The following is a 16,207-nucleotide window of genomic DNA, read 5'->3' on the forward strand; positions in this document are numbered from 1 at the left end:
TAGAAACATAGGTTAATAGCAATGAAAATTTGCTTAGTACTGTATAGGTTGTTAAATAAATCATACGTGTAGCTTCAGCTATTTCTTAAACACAAATTTGCTTAAACTGCAAATTTTGGGACGCTCGGGCATTGGGATAGTCGCGCAAAATTGGCGTAACCTCTTCGGCCCCAAATGATATCGCATATCGCATGACTTCAATTAGTTAAGATTAAGTAAGTAAAGTAATTCTAAAGTATTTGAGTAACATTCTCCGAAAATGTAGGGGACACGTGCCTTAATCCCCTCGAATCTTTCTTTAGCAGTACCTTTATTCTTCTCAAAATTCCGGATACGCTACTGTTAACTGCTTCGGTCATCCGGCCGTCATACAATATCTTTTATCGATTTGAGTTAATGTATTCTATTATTTGGTAAGAAATTAAACCGGAGGTGAGTAACCTTTTTTAATCAGAATACCACATTCCATCTTAAAAATAGCTCATAAAGCTGCACGTTGTATTGCAAGTTACATAAATGTGTGTGTATATATATATATATATAGCCTATACGTTCAAGACAAATGCACAAAAAATATATCATATATTCAGATAGATTTACTTAATGGAAATTAATCATTTTAATACAATTTAAACAATTAATAAAACACTTTTACTGGTCATATTTTCTGAGGTTGGGAAGATGGTCGAATAGTCCACTCTCACTATATACATCGCTATAACGCATTTACACACATACATCATAATTAAATTCTACACTCAGTTTTGCTTATGAGGTGTCCGGGTGGAGAGAATGGTAGTGGGATCACCCCCTAAAATATCAAAATGCATTGAGTTAGGTATGTTCTCAAAGTCTCGGCCTTCCATCTTAATTAGAAAGGATTGAAAAATTTCAGTTGCAAGATTTGTATGAAGACATGATACAAAACAATTTAAACAAAAACGTTTAATAATAATTTATAAGGGAACAGAAAACATTTCCATAATTCTAATTCATGCTAGCTAAATTAAAGTTAGCACTATGTTAAAGTAGAAGCCTCAGGCAATGGTACCACAAAAGGCTGCACGTTCCTTACATGCCAATTATAGTCTATTATTGCGATCTTTCTATTTGAAACTCTCTATTCTGATATTTGATGTGAAAATTAAGTCTTCACAGCCTTTTACGAATAAAACTTTTCATGTTATGGTTACGTAAAAACAATTATAGATACCGCTGTGCCAGGTAGTGAGGACTAGAATGGATTGTCTATTTTAGACTTAGCCTATATACGCAATCGATATTTTTAAAGAGATAATTAAATGTTAATATATTTTTAAATTTTAATTATATTGATCTCATTTAATGCAAAATTTAATTATCTACCGCTTTCTATGCAAATAAATCACACTAATTTCACCAAACACCTAATTTAATTTTTTAATTAAGTTTGCGTTAAATGCGATTAATATAATTGTAAATATCTATATAAATAAAATCCGAAAAAAGTATTTTAGTTTTAATTTTTAATTTTTAAACAATAACAAAAGAAAAAAGTGCAATAAATTTTAAATAAATAAAAATGTGTAGACTTCCCTTAAATAATATAGAAATATTCTTTAACACATACTTAAACAGTTTTGTAAACTATACGCACGCATAGTATGTATAGTACTGTATTATACTGTATTTCAAATTCGCTCCTAAACAATGGAATAAATATGTGATATATAAAAACATTCTGGAATATAAGACAACCACAGTTAAAAATGTAACAAAAAAAAAAAAAAAAAAAAAATTTTTACATCATTTTAAACTTAATAATTGCGTGATTTTGTCCAAGAACTTTCCAAGTACTGTATTTAATAATAAATAGCGCTTTGTTAAATTTTCACTTGTGCACTCCTTACCAACCAATTGTTTACAGTTTCGTCACGTGATCGCTTTTCGCAACCCGACACTTCTTTAACAGATTACAACCGGAGAGGATCCATAATTAAATGTTAATACCAAAGTAAATTAAATCGAATAACCTTTTTCAATTACTGGAATAACCTTTTAAATTAAGTAAACGTGTAAAATTGAGTAAGCATTGAACGGAAATGGAAGTTACTAAATAAGCTATTCACAAGCGCCATCTGTAATCAGCGGGGAGTATCTAGTTCCCTCCATTCGGATTGTCAAAGCGAAATTGTTTAGGACAATCGTTAATATCGTCTAGGCAGTCAAGTGAACGCATTTATAAATAGTAAGTAAATTCAATGTTTTCTTTAAGTATTTGTCTTTACTTTCATATACTTGGTATACGTATCGATGTGTTCCTGCTGTCACCATGTGAGGTAGAAAACACGTGGTCTGTGTGCAGTTCGAAACTTACATTTTTACTTGAAAATAAAGAAATGTTTATGTATATATCGATACAAATATTAATAAATAATATTTAAACTATTGCTTCGATATTATCAATATTAAATAATGTATTAGATAAGATAAACAGAATGTATAGTTCCACAAACAGATGTTTATATTTAATTCTTTTTATTATTAATAAAGAAACATTATTATAAAGTGTAGAGAATTCAAATGAAATGATTTACCACTCATACCACTCATTTACCTTTTTTTTTATTAATTAGAAGTATGAATGTAAGCAATAAATTCTAGATATATGAAACAAACTGGCAGAGTAAACTTTGATATATTTTAAATATTTATTTATCTTTTAAACATTATATTACCGTAGTAATCTATTTACCTATTAGTTACGATTATTGTGCAAGGAGATATTAACGAAATAACGTATCAGTTTATTAAAATCGCATAAATCAGATCATATAAACAAATAAGAACTACGAATTCACTGGCGATTCTCTATTGCTCGTCACTATTTTACATAACCGAGATTGAATAAATCTGTCAATAGCACGAATATACGCCATTGTACAGTACAGTACACATAAAATCAAGGTAGATAACAAGTAAAAGAAAACCGACAAGCGTTTAATATGGAATAATATATTTTTGAAGTTTAATGTAAATATTAGTATCAAGTAGAAAATTAAATAAGAAATTTTCATATAGTTCAAAAACTTAATTAAAATGCGAACTAATTTAGCGTGATGCAGTTTTAATTGTTCATTATTTAATAACTTGTATGACTGGAAATGAATTAGAATCGATATTTCATCGGCAGTTTTTATTTAATATTAACATTTAAAATAATACGAGCAATATTTTTAAATTGAACGTAATTCACGTATTTAAATACACGAATATTAATTATTCGAGTTAAGAAAAGTAATGGCAAAATATTGGTTTGCGCGGTATTACGGTCTTAACTTTCCAGCTTTACTGTATGACACAATAAATAAGTTGTTCCTTTTTCCGGTTTCAAGAAGCAATGATTGCATTTAATATATATATATTATCTACATAAAGATCACTCTTCAATACTGGGAATAATTGTAATTTATTCAAAAATAAATGTAATTTGTCAGTAGCGGAATGGCGGAAATAATTTTTTGCTAAAAGTATAAATTAGTATTCGATGTTATTTTAGTTTTATATGATTAACATCAATCAAATTAAAATTAAATATTAAATTTTTATTAGACTAGGAAAAAGATATTCGTAGAAGTGAACTGTATAACTTATACAGACAAATAACTCCTAAATATGCAATTAAGTTACATAATTATAAATTATACACATAAACAATTGGTATTTCATATTATCTTAGTATCTGATAATGAGAATAAATAACGTATTTGAGAAAATAATAATAGTTTTATATATTTAAAGTTATTAACTAGATAATTTTCGTCACCGAAACGAGACTTTACGATTCTCAATTTAAATCTATAGATTTTATTGAAACTAGAGTAAAGAGAACAAAATTAAAATAATGCAGTACATTGTACTCTGTTAAAATTTAATCAATTTGGATGCTATATATATATATATATAACGTCCGTGATGGAAATAAAATGCTACACAGCTTGTACTTAAATGCATTTTATTATAGCCTATAGATTTTCCTTTCACTCCCGTTCGTCGTTATCGCTACAGTTCGACTCAATAAATTTTATTATTCTATATAATTCTATTCCGTATATTTTACTTAGAAAAATTGGTTAATGTTACCTTAGGTGCCAAGATGGTGGCTCGTCTCTGATTCCAGCAAGGAAACAGCAGGACGCGCGTTCTAACCTAACCTAACCTATTCTAATAAATTACCATAATTATTAGCAACCAAATTATTAGAATAGGTTAGGTTATCTTAGAACGCGCGTCCTGCTGTTTCCTTGCTGGAATCAGAGACGAGCCGCCATTTTGGCACCTAAGGTAACATTAACCGAAAAATTTTGTTGTTTTCTTCAAATAATCCATAAAATATTAAGACAGATTTTATAAACATCAGACATTGTTTTCAAATATGATAAGAGGAGCTTATCTGAATGCTTTGTTTTGATTATAGCGCTGAAACGTCACAAGTCATTTGCGGTATTTACGGGGAAATTTAATTCGTTTGGACGTCTGCATTCCTGGTTTTTCCTACAATAAATTAATAAGTGGAATGAAGAGGTGTAAAATTATAGTCATTTTCTTTCGTGTAGCTATCACGTTTTGAATGACTTTTTTTTTTTTTTATTCTTTAACAAATGTAATATGAATAGTTTATTATTTTATCTTGTTTTTATTTGTTTTCTTTTTTTTCTTTTCGAACACATGGATTACATGATACTTATACAATTAATATATAAGTTTTAAAAACGTACACACATAATTCAATTATGCAGTAAAGAGATTATTTTAACAGCTATAAAAAGATTTAGAGTTCTTAGAAAGTTACGTCGATGGTAAACGATTATAATAGATAAGTGCAAAAGAAAAACAAAATGAGAAAAAAAAAAATTATTTAAATTTTATTTTGCAAAATATGGTCGAAATAACGTCGAGGACCACATATGGGTACTGTATTTATGACGCACCACACCTGTCAGGTGTTTAGGCGTTTATGTTGAATTCGGTGAAGAATATTAATTAATAAATAATTTTAACAAATATATTTTTTAATGCAATTAAGAATGCGTTAACAAATGAGTCATGGTATTTATTATTTCATTTTTTTTTTTTTTAGATTATAACATGCTAATTTACATTTCATTATTTCCATATTTAAAACAGCAAGTTTATTAAAGCAGATTAATATATATTTACATTTCAATTCATCATTATTTTAAAAAAACTTTATAAAGGTTATAAAAATATTTGTAATAAAAAATTACTTAATAAAAATTTTATGCCCTATACATATAAAACAAAACAAAATTGAAGATATTTTCATTACTTAGACAAGGGAAAAGAAATATCATTATTATTATTATTTTTTCAGATTTTATGTCTGCATTTATATAAACAAAATAGATTTATAGTATGTATTGTTCTGGATATTTCAATTTCATTAACTGCATTTATCTATTCAGCCTAATCTTTTATTTGAATATTGTTTAAATAATTACTGCTATTATAGTCAAGGTCACTTGTTGTCAGAATGAATAAATAATTGTAAAATTATATAGAGTAGTTATAAATTAAATTTTTGCATTATATTATAATGTATATTACAGTGTATTTTGTATAAAATAATCCATTTGTTGAAATCAAAATAAGGTATATAACATAGAATAATGTATTTTCTAGTAAGATATTGTAACCGTTAATTCAAGAATATTAAGCATTTTAGAGTCAATAATGATTATTTTGCATTACAAAAATTATAAAAACATTGTATATAATTAAAGGGTAAAATAAGTTGAACCAAATGTTATAAATTAAAAAATGAAGTTAATGCTAAATAAGCTCCTTCAATACTGTTTATGTAACTTAAAATATGTAATCTCATAATATATATATTTTATGTGATTACACATATTAAATTTTTATTGTTTATATATTAAGATTAAGATAAATGCATTAATTTCTTTATTGAAGCATCATTTATTTTACTAATTTATCTAAAAGAAAGCATAAAAAGTTATTTGGATGTTTTTTATATCTTTTCAATCAAATAAATTGCTTAAATGTATATAAATCTTCATGTACAGTAATTGAAAATATGTTTAAGGAAGTATCTAGAGATTTACACTGAGATTACTATACATTAATTTTAGAACAGTGTACTTTGAAACTCAATAATCAAATATATATGGTAATTGGAATCTTACATTTGGATGTTTTATTGTTATTTCTTACATTTTTACATGAAGATAATCTATCTACTTTAATCAATAATTCAGATTTTTTTTAAACATATTATTTGTAAAAGTTTGTTTTCATGCTTTTAATTCTAGATGATAATATATTCAAAATTCAGCTTTGTTGACTTAAATGGGACAACTACCCCTGCATCAAGAGAAGACAAAAAAAAAAAAAAAGTTTTAACTTACATAAAAATGAACTGTTAGTTAGATAATAATATATAAATAAATAAAAATTTATGCAACATAATTTCATGTATGAATATTTGTGTTTATTAATTTTGTTTGTTTCATTCTATTTGGTGCATAAAATGTCCATTGTTGAACAGAAAAATTGCACATATTACATTGAAAATAGTTAAAATAAAGGTACAAGGTTGTAGTATATAAATAAAATATTTAAGATGTTTTTAATTTCAAACTCTCTTTTAAAATTTCTAATTGAATTAAACTATTATTGAAGCATAATTAGAAGTGTACTTTTCTAAAAATTGATGGATAATTTTTTTAACTAAAATTGTTTTAATTGGATTTATAAATTTAATGCTTATATTTTTAGAATAATTCCTTAATAAACAATTATGTCATAGTTCTATCTTCTTATTACATCTTAAAATATTTTATTTTTTATACACTTTGTATAAAAAAAAAAAACTGTTTTGCCTTTTCTATTTGCTTTTAAATATCTTTAATCTTAAAAAAAATCATGTAAAATATCTTAAAACAGATATTAATAATAGTGACTTTATTGACCTGATGAAATAAGTGAAATTAGCTTATCTTAATTTTTAATAAACTTCAATAATTAATAGTTTTTTTGTTAATTAATAAAGGAGATATTGTCCAGATTATAGCAATTTGACAATATTGTTTTCTAATTGCTTATGTTTGCAGATATTTAATACAGATAAAGGTTAAGAGGTAGTTGTTATTATTTTCCGGTGTTGAGATGGAGTTTAGTAATTCAAATTATTTATATTATTTAATTTTATTTATTTTTAGTTAAATTTCATTTAGAATCAACAAAGACAGATGTTTTCCAGAAAACTTTATTGATAATAAGAATTTTTATAAAAAAGAAAACATAATAATGCAACATTATATAGGTTTTCTTATCAAAAATTTTTGAAATAAATTTAATCAGCTTGTAGACATGCTTGGCATTGTATACTTATTTCAGTTTCTTTTATAGAGTGGATCAAAAGTTCTGTTACTCTTAAAACATATACTACACGAGATTTCTTGATTACAATTGATAATAACTGTGGAAGAAGACATTAATAATTGTGTATCAATTTGAACATTCATACACTACCCTTCTTGAAAGCAATTATAAGAATTGAGAGTTAATTTTATTATGTTAAGATGGTATACAACTAAAGATCTGTTTACAGCAGTCTAAATTAACTTCTTATAGTATATGTGACTGCACTTTGACTCATGCTTAAGAATGTAAACTTAGAAATATAAAGTCACTAGAAAAAACCAATAAAATTTTTGTATTAATATTTCTGACAGAATATCTAATCATGTTATCTAAAACAAAATCTAATCTATTGAAATATGGAAATGCAATCAGAATATTTATTCTGCAAAAAATTTTCAGAATTGATTCAATAGAATGTTAACATTTATAAGTAGAAACAAGTTAGATAATTTGCTAAAGCTCTTAAATTTAACATTTTTTACTCATTTCAGTAACAGATATAAACACGATTGTCCATTTTAATCAATCCATTGGAATAACTTGAAAAATATGCAAATCTACAGAATAAAAATGTAAGGGGGCCAGAAGATGGGACTGTTGGTTTCATCGTAGATGGTGCTATAATCAGTGAAAATGTAGTCAACTTCATTTTCAGTAATAGGAATCCCCATTTTTTATTGCATACTATGATTCTGCATCAAAAACAAACTGCTAACTAAAACATTTTTGTTTTTTTTTTTTTAAGATATTACTTTGCAGAAGTTATGAGCATTTGAACTTTTATGCAGCTGCTACATTACAAGTACATGAGTCTGTGGATATCTGTGACGTTCATTGGAAAGAAAAGGAAGAAAAATGCTTGAAAAAAACTCATTATGAAACTATTATTTGGTGGAATCATTCTTTTTCTTCAAATAATGAACTGATACAAAAACTTGTATCAGTTCATTATTTGAAGGTCATCTGAAGATATTAATTTACATACAAGGCAAAGAATGTGGATTCAGTTTGTGCATAATGGGGCCCCTGCTCTATCTGATTGTAATAAATTATTTAAACAGGATTTTAATAGAAGGTGGATTTACCAGTACAGTGGAACCTCGGAATACGTCTTGTTTGGACGAAACAAATTTTGCTCAGTATACGACTTTTGTTCAGTATACGACTTAATTCAATTATACGCACCATCTATGAACAAATAGCACTATCTGTGTACTAGACCAGACTAGATGTTCGCGGTGCCACGGTTTATAACTTTGTTAAATTTCTTCTGATTTTAATTTGTAAGTAAAATTTTATTGTTTTTATTAATCATGAATTGCAAAAAGGCAAATGAAAGGCAACTGAAAACTAAAAAAATGACTAGAATCACAATGGAACTGAAAAAAGAGATTGTTAAGAAATATGAAGGTGGCATGCGTGTCGAGATTTAACTGTTGCATACCGTATTCCAAGAATGACGATATCGACAATTGTGAAAAATAAAGACATTGATTTAACCCCTTTCGCAACGTTAGCAGATTTAACAATTTCTAAACAGATTATTAATATTAAGGAGAGTTTGATTTGATTTGATTTTGATTTAATGATTTAAATAATATAATACAATATACTGTAATAACTTTAATAAAAAAATAAATGTTGTTATAGATTTTTTAATGTGCTCAAACAGTGTTTAAATTATTTTACAATCTCACTAATATACCATATCAAGAGGGGTTTTTTTTTACATGAGAACGGATTAATCATTTTTACATTACTTCTTATGGGAAAGGTTGGTTTGGTATATGTCCTATTCGGTATAAGGAACGGATTAAGGTCGTATACCGAGGTTCCACTGTATAATGGACCTGCATCATCACTGGACTTGACTTCCCCTGACTTTTATTTATGCAGATATTTAAAGAACGTTGTCTATGAACAGGAACTAAAGACTAGAGAAGATATGATTGGAGGATTTGAACAGCTTTTGCAAACATATGAAATATTTTATACTGTGAGATATTTCAAATAGAGAATTAACTTGTGCATTCAGCAAAATGGAGTTGTCTGTCTTTGAACATCATTTGCCATAGGAGAAAACTGTGACAGACACTCATGTTAATTAAGCATTCCACTAAAACTTTAATTAAAATAAAAAATGTATTAAGTAAATTTAAGATGACTTCAAGCTGTGGTACAAAGTTTCATTTCAATTCATTATTTAAAGAAAAAGAATACTTCCGTCAAAAAATAATAGTTTTGTAATGACTTTTTTTTAAATCAGTTTTCTTCCTTCTTTTCTATGAACCTTACAGATATCCACAGACTCATGCATGTGACAGCTGCATAAAAGTTTAAATGCTCTTAACTTTTGCTAAGTGCGTATTTCAAAAAAATGTTTTAAATAAAAGTTTATCTTTGATGCAGAATCATAATATGCAATAAAAAAAATGTGGGTTTCCATTTAAGAAAATGAAGTTAACCCTGTTTTTACTGATTGTAATGCCATCTTTGATGAAACTGATAGCCTCATCTTATGGCTCCCTTAAATTCTATCATTTTGGTTCAGTGATTTTTTAGCTTGTGTATTTTCCAAGTTATTCCAGTGGATTGATTAAAATGGACTCAGTATAATGCAGAATAATTTGTAATAGTTTCAACGTTATTAAAACAGAATGCTTTTTACAATATTCTACATAATATTTGTAAAGTATGAATCAACAAATTTGTAAAGTATTTCCTTTTAGCAGAGAGGGAACAAAAGAGTCAATTGGACCCACCTGCAGTCAGGTAATATACCACTTATAAGGTGTTGACTTGTAAACAGAGGGAAAACAAAGGAAGCGCAACTTTGTCAATTGGACTCACCTGTGGTCAGACGATAGACCACTTACCATATAAAAAAACTACTAAACGTAAACAAGTGGCGGACGTTAATGTAAGCTCCACTCTTGTTGGATAACAGCAGACCTAAGTGTAAGCTGTTTGCGAAAGAACGGTTTGTGATTGGTTGGAAGTTTTCTGTCCAAAAAATGTTAAATAGCGGAGCGAACGGGAGAGGGTGGAGAGAAGGGCAAGAGACTGATAATACGGTAGCCTCTAGCACTTGAGAAGCCCGCTGAGCATAGAGAGAGTGAACTCCTCTGATAATGATCTCAGGGACAGGTAAGTGCGGAGAGTGGACAGACCGTATAGTTGAGCCAACTCCACAAGCTGACTGAGCCCTCTACAGAGTCTGATATCTAATAGTTCCTGAAGGCCAAGCTGATACGTTAGACACCACACTTTGTTGTCTTGTATATGTTATGTTGTCAAAGTTGTACGTTCTACATACGAGGTCTGTTCAAAAAATACACGGACTAACATCATAAAACAAAATGTACTTTATGTAGAAGTTACATGTCTGGGTTCCCTTCAAAGTACTCTCCTTCCCAACGCACACACTTATCCCAACGGTGTTTCCACTTGTTGAAACAGTCCTGGTATGCTTCTTTTGTAATGTCCTTCAACGCTTTCGTCGCATTTGCGTTAATCTCGGGAATCCTCTCAAATCTTCTTCCTTTCAAGGGCCTTTTGAATTTGGGAACAAGCAAAAGTCACAAGGAGCAAGATCAAGTGAGTGGGGGTGGGGGGAAGAACAGTGATTGAGTGTTTGGCCAAAAACTCACGAGTTCTGAGGGCTGAATGGGCTGGAGCATTGTCGTGATGGAAAAACCAGTTGCCACTCCTTCACATTTCTGGCCTTTTGCGACAGATGGTGTCCCTCAGACGTTTCAGAACATCAATGTAATAAGTCTGGTTCACTGTGGAGCCTTGGGGAGGTTCTCGTGATGAACAACACCCTTAACATCAAAGAAAACTGTCAGCATCACCTTGACATTGGATCGAACTTGGCAAGCTTTTTTGAGTCTGGGGGGACGTTTCTCCCACCCACTGGGACGATTGGACCTTCGTTTCAATGTCACTGGGACGATTAGACCTTCGTTTCCAAGTTTAACACAAATTTCACAGCAAGTCGTTGCTCCTTCATGTCATTCATTCTGAAATCCGACAAACGAAAAAATCGCATTTCACTAAAAACCACGTAGCTAATCAACAAATAAAGATATCTATAATCGAGAAACGGCTTTATCACCAGGCGATCTGTACAAACCTAGCGACACCAATCGGATTCCCCTGGAATCAACTGGAGCCGCACAATTCAAACAGTCCGTGTATTTTTTGAACAGATCTTGTATTTTGTTTTGTAAATAAACTGTAAATATTCTCTGAATTGAGTGTGGAGGTGTGCTTCCATTGAACCTAAATCTACTATATCAAATCGTGATATACCTGGAAACTAACTCAACGAGACAGAGTTTGAGAAACATCATCACTAGATCTTCACGAGATCTTCTCACTATATTCTTACCTTGAAACATGTTTCATAATACAGTATTTGTTAATCATCAGTAATAGATTAAAACATATTTTAGATTATAACAATTTTTTCATGTAATCTTAAGATAATTTAGGATTAGATGACTTTTCTTCTTTCCATACACAGTGTTGTAAAAAAAGAAGTTAATGAAAAGAAATATTTATTTTACCTAAATATTAGCAGATATACTGTACATATCATTCAAAAAGCAAATTACACAATAACTCAAGGAAATTTATATGATTTGTTCCCTGTGAGTTCTCTCTCAGTTAATTACATGATTAAGACAAACTGCAAAATTGCTGATCACAGAAGCAAGTACATTATTGGAAATCTGTATTTAAGCTTGAATCACTGCTATGAGGTCAGCAATAGTTTGATTCCATTTTCAACCCCTTTGTGCAGAATTCTCTTTGGACCGTTTCCAGTTGTTGTTCATGTAACATTATTGGACCATGAATATGTTTTCAAGACTCTGTGGTGCCATATATATGTGCATATGTGCAGACTATGTTCCATTATGTGCTGTTTGCTATGAAGTTTGGAGTAAAGATGAATGAAAGTTAGGTTCTTTTTAACCCCATCTGTTTACATCTTGTATGTATATGTATGTATGTAAACATATATATATATCACTGGCGTGCTGTCATTGGAAGCGGTGGAAGCTCCGCATCCACCTTCTAATAAGCTTCCCTTGTATTTTCTAAAATATAAATTTTCATATTTTAACTTACTTTGAACTAATTAAAATTAATAATTTATTATAACTGCATTATGTATCTTATTAAAAAATTCTATACTATTTGTGAAAAAACGATAATATTGCTATTGTATATTCGAATGTTAGTAGCAGAATGGAAGCGCTTCCGAGACAGCTTCCACGGCGAGAATAACTAAATGGTGTAAAGCAGCCAGAGGGCATTGGCGCATGCGCTTTACAGAGCACCAACCTCAGCCGGTTTAGCTGGTGGAAGCTACACACGTGTAACGCTTCCAACGATTCTATCCCTTAGCCACTGGTAGGAGCTATCTGACTAAGTGAATTGTTTAAGATTTAAAAAGTAAAGAGTATTCAATGTTATTTTTATGTACGGTTTTTTGCAAAGTTATATTTAATTACAATATAATTAAAAGAAAATTATAATTATATTGACAGATTTTCAGACAAATCTTTAGAATTTTTATCACTTTTAGATGTTTTTCATAATATTAAAATTATTAACAATTTTTCCAAGGGTGTTTTAATTCTTTAAATAAAGTAAATTTTATGGGAAATTTTTTGATTTATCTAAATTACGTAGCAAATCGCAATATTTATATTCGTGTCCGGACTATATTGACAAGTAACTCTTAGACATAAAACATATTATAATTAATGTCGATCTGAACAAAGTCGTACAAAAGAATTATATGATTTAATATCATTAATTTTTATGGTACCATCTACCGGTGTGTCTGTTGAGCGCAGTTTTTCGACCACGGAGCGAATTCATACATTGGCCAGGAACACTCGGTCGGAGGAAAAATTGTCGTCGCTAGCGTTGCTTTCGATAGAAAAAGAGCTTTTAAATACATTGATGGAGTCGACGACCAACGACTTTTATGAGAAAGTAATTAACGACTTTGCGGAAAAAAATTGCCGAATAGAATTAGTTTATAAAAAATTAAAAAATCAAGTTTTTCTATCATTGTTTGTATTGTATCAATTTGTATTATGTATGTATTATTTGTATTTTAGAACTAAAATACATAAATTGTTTATTTTTGTCATTTCCAATATTTGTTTAAAACTTTTATGGAAATGTGATGTACCGGACAGGTCTGACCCGTCACGAAAGACGCGAAAAAACAGTTAATTTAGAGAAAAATTTATTAGTTTAAAAAAACATAGGTAAAAGTCGTTCGTAGTCGGACACCCATTGTTTATATCAAACTGCCAGGCAGAAACCATAAATCGCGGAAGGAAGTCGTCCTATGATCGGTGGAAGATCGAATTCATCTTCGATTTTGACTTTTCTCACTCTTCGGGTAAGAGTCTCGTTACCTTTAGTAACCAGGGACCAACCACTCGGGAAGTGTGACTGAGGGAGAACGATCAATCAAAATGGATGAAAGAAAGAACGGAGATTGATATAATCTTTGACAATCGAGGACACCTGGCAGTCGGTTAACATTCCGAATAACCAAAACGCCGTGTGTCAACGCGCAAAATAAAAACTAAAAAAAAAAAACAATTTCTCGTCTATTGTGCCAACCTGTAACCCGTACCACTTCGGACTTAGACCGTGTCTCCGACTCCAACGGACGAAGTCTCCCCGTGCCTTACAGACTTGTCAACACCACTGTCCCGAGGCCACCTTCGATCGACCATTGAAGAACCACATCGACGCTCAGGACGTCCGAAGAACTGATTGTTCTAAAGCAAACTATTTTCTACATAGTATATGTTTATTTTATGTTAAAATAAACAGTTTTTGTCAGATACTTGCCGTCTTTGTCTCTACAGCCACCATCCATGTACAGTACGAATGGACCCTAGCCTCATAAGGTAACTCTTTCCCCTGCTCCACCACAAGGCACTACAGGGTTTTAGGGACTATGCCTTAATCATGGGCCTTGGTCTCTCACCCGAAGGTAGTCACAGACCCTAGACCATTACTGACACGCAATTAACTGACTGCCCCTGGAAGTCGGCTTCTTACAAAAACACAGCTTCCCTATCATCAAATGTCACGGCACGCCACTGATATATATATATATATATATATATATATGTACAAATGAAATGAAGGCTATTTTATACATGATCTATGTATAGTTATTGATAATTACTGAATAATTACATAGATAATAAATTCACAATATACTGGATAATATGGCTCTCACAAAACCTAAAATCCAGCTTGTAATGTAAAACAATGGAGAAAAACAAATGTTTTCAATTACCTTTAGCAATTATCTTCAAGTTAAAAAATGTATTCGGAAATGGATAGTGGAATAGAACACGAGATGGAATGTTATAATTTAAAATATAAAATGAACAATGTCTGATTGGCAGTCAGTGATCACATGGTTGCATCAAGATATTGGATATTTTATACTACTTTTTATAACACCCTCCAAACTGTCCTTATAGTTGATAACTGTGTTATTTCTTTTGGTCTTGCAAATTTCTAGTATTTCCAGGTACTTAAGTTATGGAGGGATACACAGGAATAAATTAAAATTTTTTATTTGAACTTATTCATTTTAAAAACATTTATGATGGCAAACATGGTTTATCAGACCACATTCAATACAATTGTCGTACAGATGTTAATAAAAGTTACTTATTAATTATTCAAATATTTTTTATTTTTGAGTTAAATCTCTCCTTTGGGTACTTCTGGGTCTGTTATTGATTATGGATTAACAGTTTTGCCTAGCATGTTTTATTTATACTGTTTTTTCACGTAGGCAAGTGCTGTGTTATTCCTTCGGTTTCATTCAATTGCATAACATGGGAGTGGTCATAATGTTTTGTCTCTTCAGTGTACTGTATATTTTATACATGTAGGAGAAATTAATTAAATCTATTTGTTGTTGTGAAAAATATCATAATTCTATAAATTCAAAATATTTAAGTTGGCAAAACAAAAATCATTTTGCATGATGCTTTAAAAATTTCTTTTATTTATTTTAGCTTATTAACTAATAGGAATTTAACAATAAAATATTTGTTAATTTATTTCATATTAAATGTTTTTTGAAATAATATTGTAATATAATAAAGATAAATTTCTCATAATTTCTAAATATATATATAATTTAGATGCATATTTGTAACTGATTATTATGTAATAAGTATTAATAATTAGTTTTTCATCTATATTCTGATTATTTCACTAAATTTTAATTTTCATTCTTAGAAAAAGTATATGAAAAAATTCTTTAAAAATATTATTTAAGTAATAATTGAAATATTGTTTCTTTGAATATCTTTTAAATAAATAATTATTTATTGTAATATTGTCACAATGCTGGGCTGCAATTTTTTAATAAAATTTTAACTTAAAAATTAATTGGGGCTTTTGGCCCCTAAGCTTTCGATATCTGGTCTCAATTTTTATGTCTCTAACTCTGTTCTTGAGATTAACAAAGAACACATGGACAGCAGTGAGAATTTATAGGACTGCAAGTCCAATAAGTCTTTTTAAAAATTTCTTTTATAAAATGATAGGTTTATTGTTCAAAACATACTTTTTTATAGTATTTTAATTGTTTTAAATCAGATAGCAGAATCATTGATCAGCTAAAATAGATATGTTGTAACATATTACAAGTGTTCTTGAAATAATTTTTTATTTTGATATAACATAA

At 29.4% G+C, this 16,207-nt stretch overlaps 1 protein-coding gene across 1 annotated transcript in view; it reads left to right on the top strand.

Moving 5' to 3' along the window:
- The first annotated feature begins 1,850 nt into the window (after positions 1-1,850).
- LOC136968499 (cold shock domain-containing protein CG9705) overlaps positions 1,851-16,207 on the top strand; it is a 30,555-nt gene continuing 16,198 nt past the window's right edge. The window contains exon 1 of the mRNA XM_067262477.1: positions 1,851-2,227. The gene's annotated coding sequence lies outside the window, so the exon portion shown is untranslated. The remainder of the gene's footprint in view (positions 2,228-16,207) is intronic.

The sequence above is a fragment of the Centruroides vittatus genome, unplaced genomic scaffold, assembly GCF_030686945.1.
Source record: "Centruroides vittatus isolate TY-2023 unplaced genomic scaffold, ASM3068694v2 contig_1477, whole genome shotgun sequence".
NCBI lineage: Eukaryota > Metazoa > Arthropoda > Arachnida > Scorpiones > Buthidae > Centruroides > Centruroides vittatus.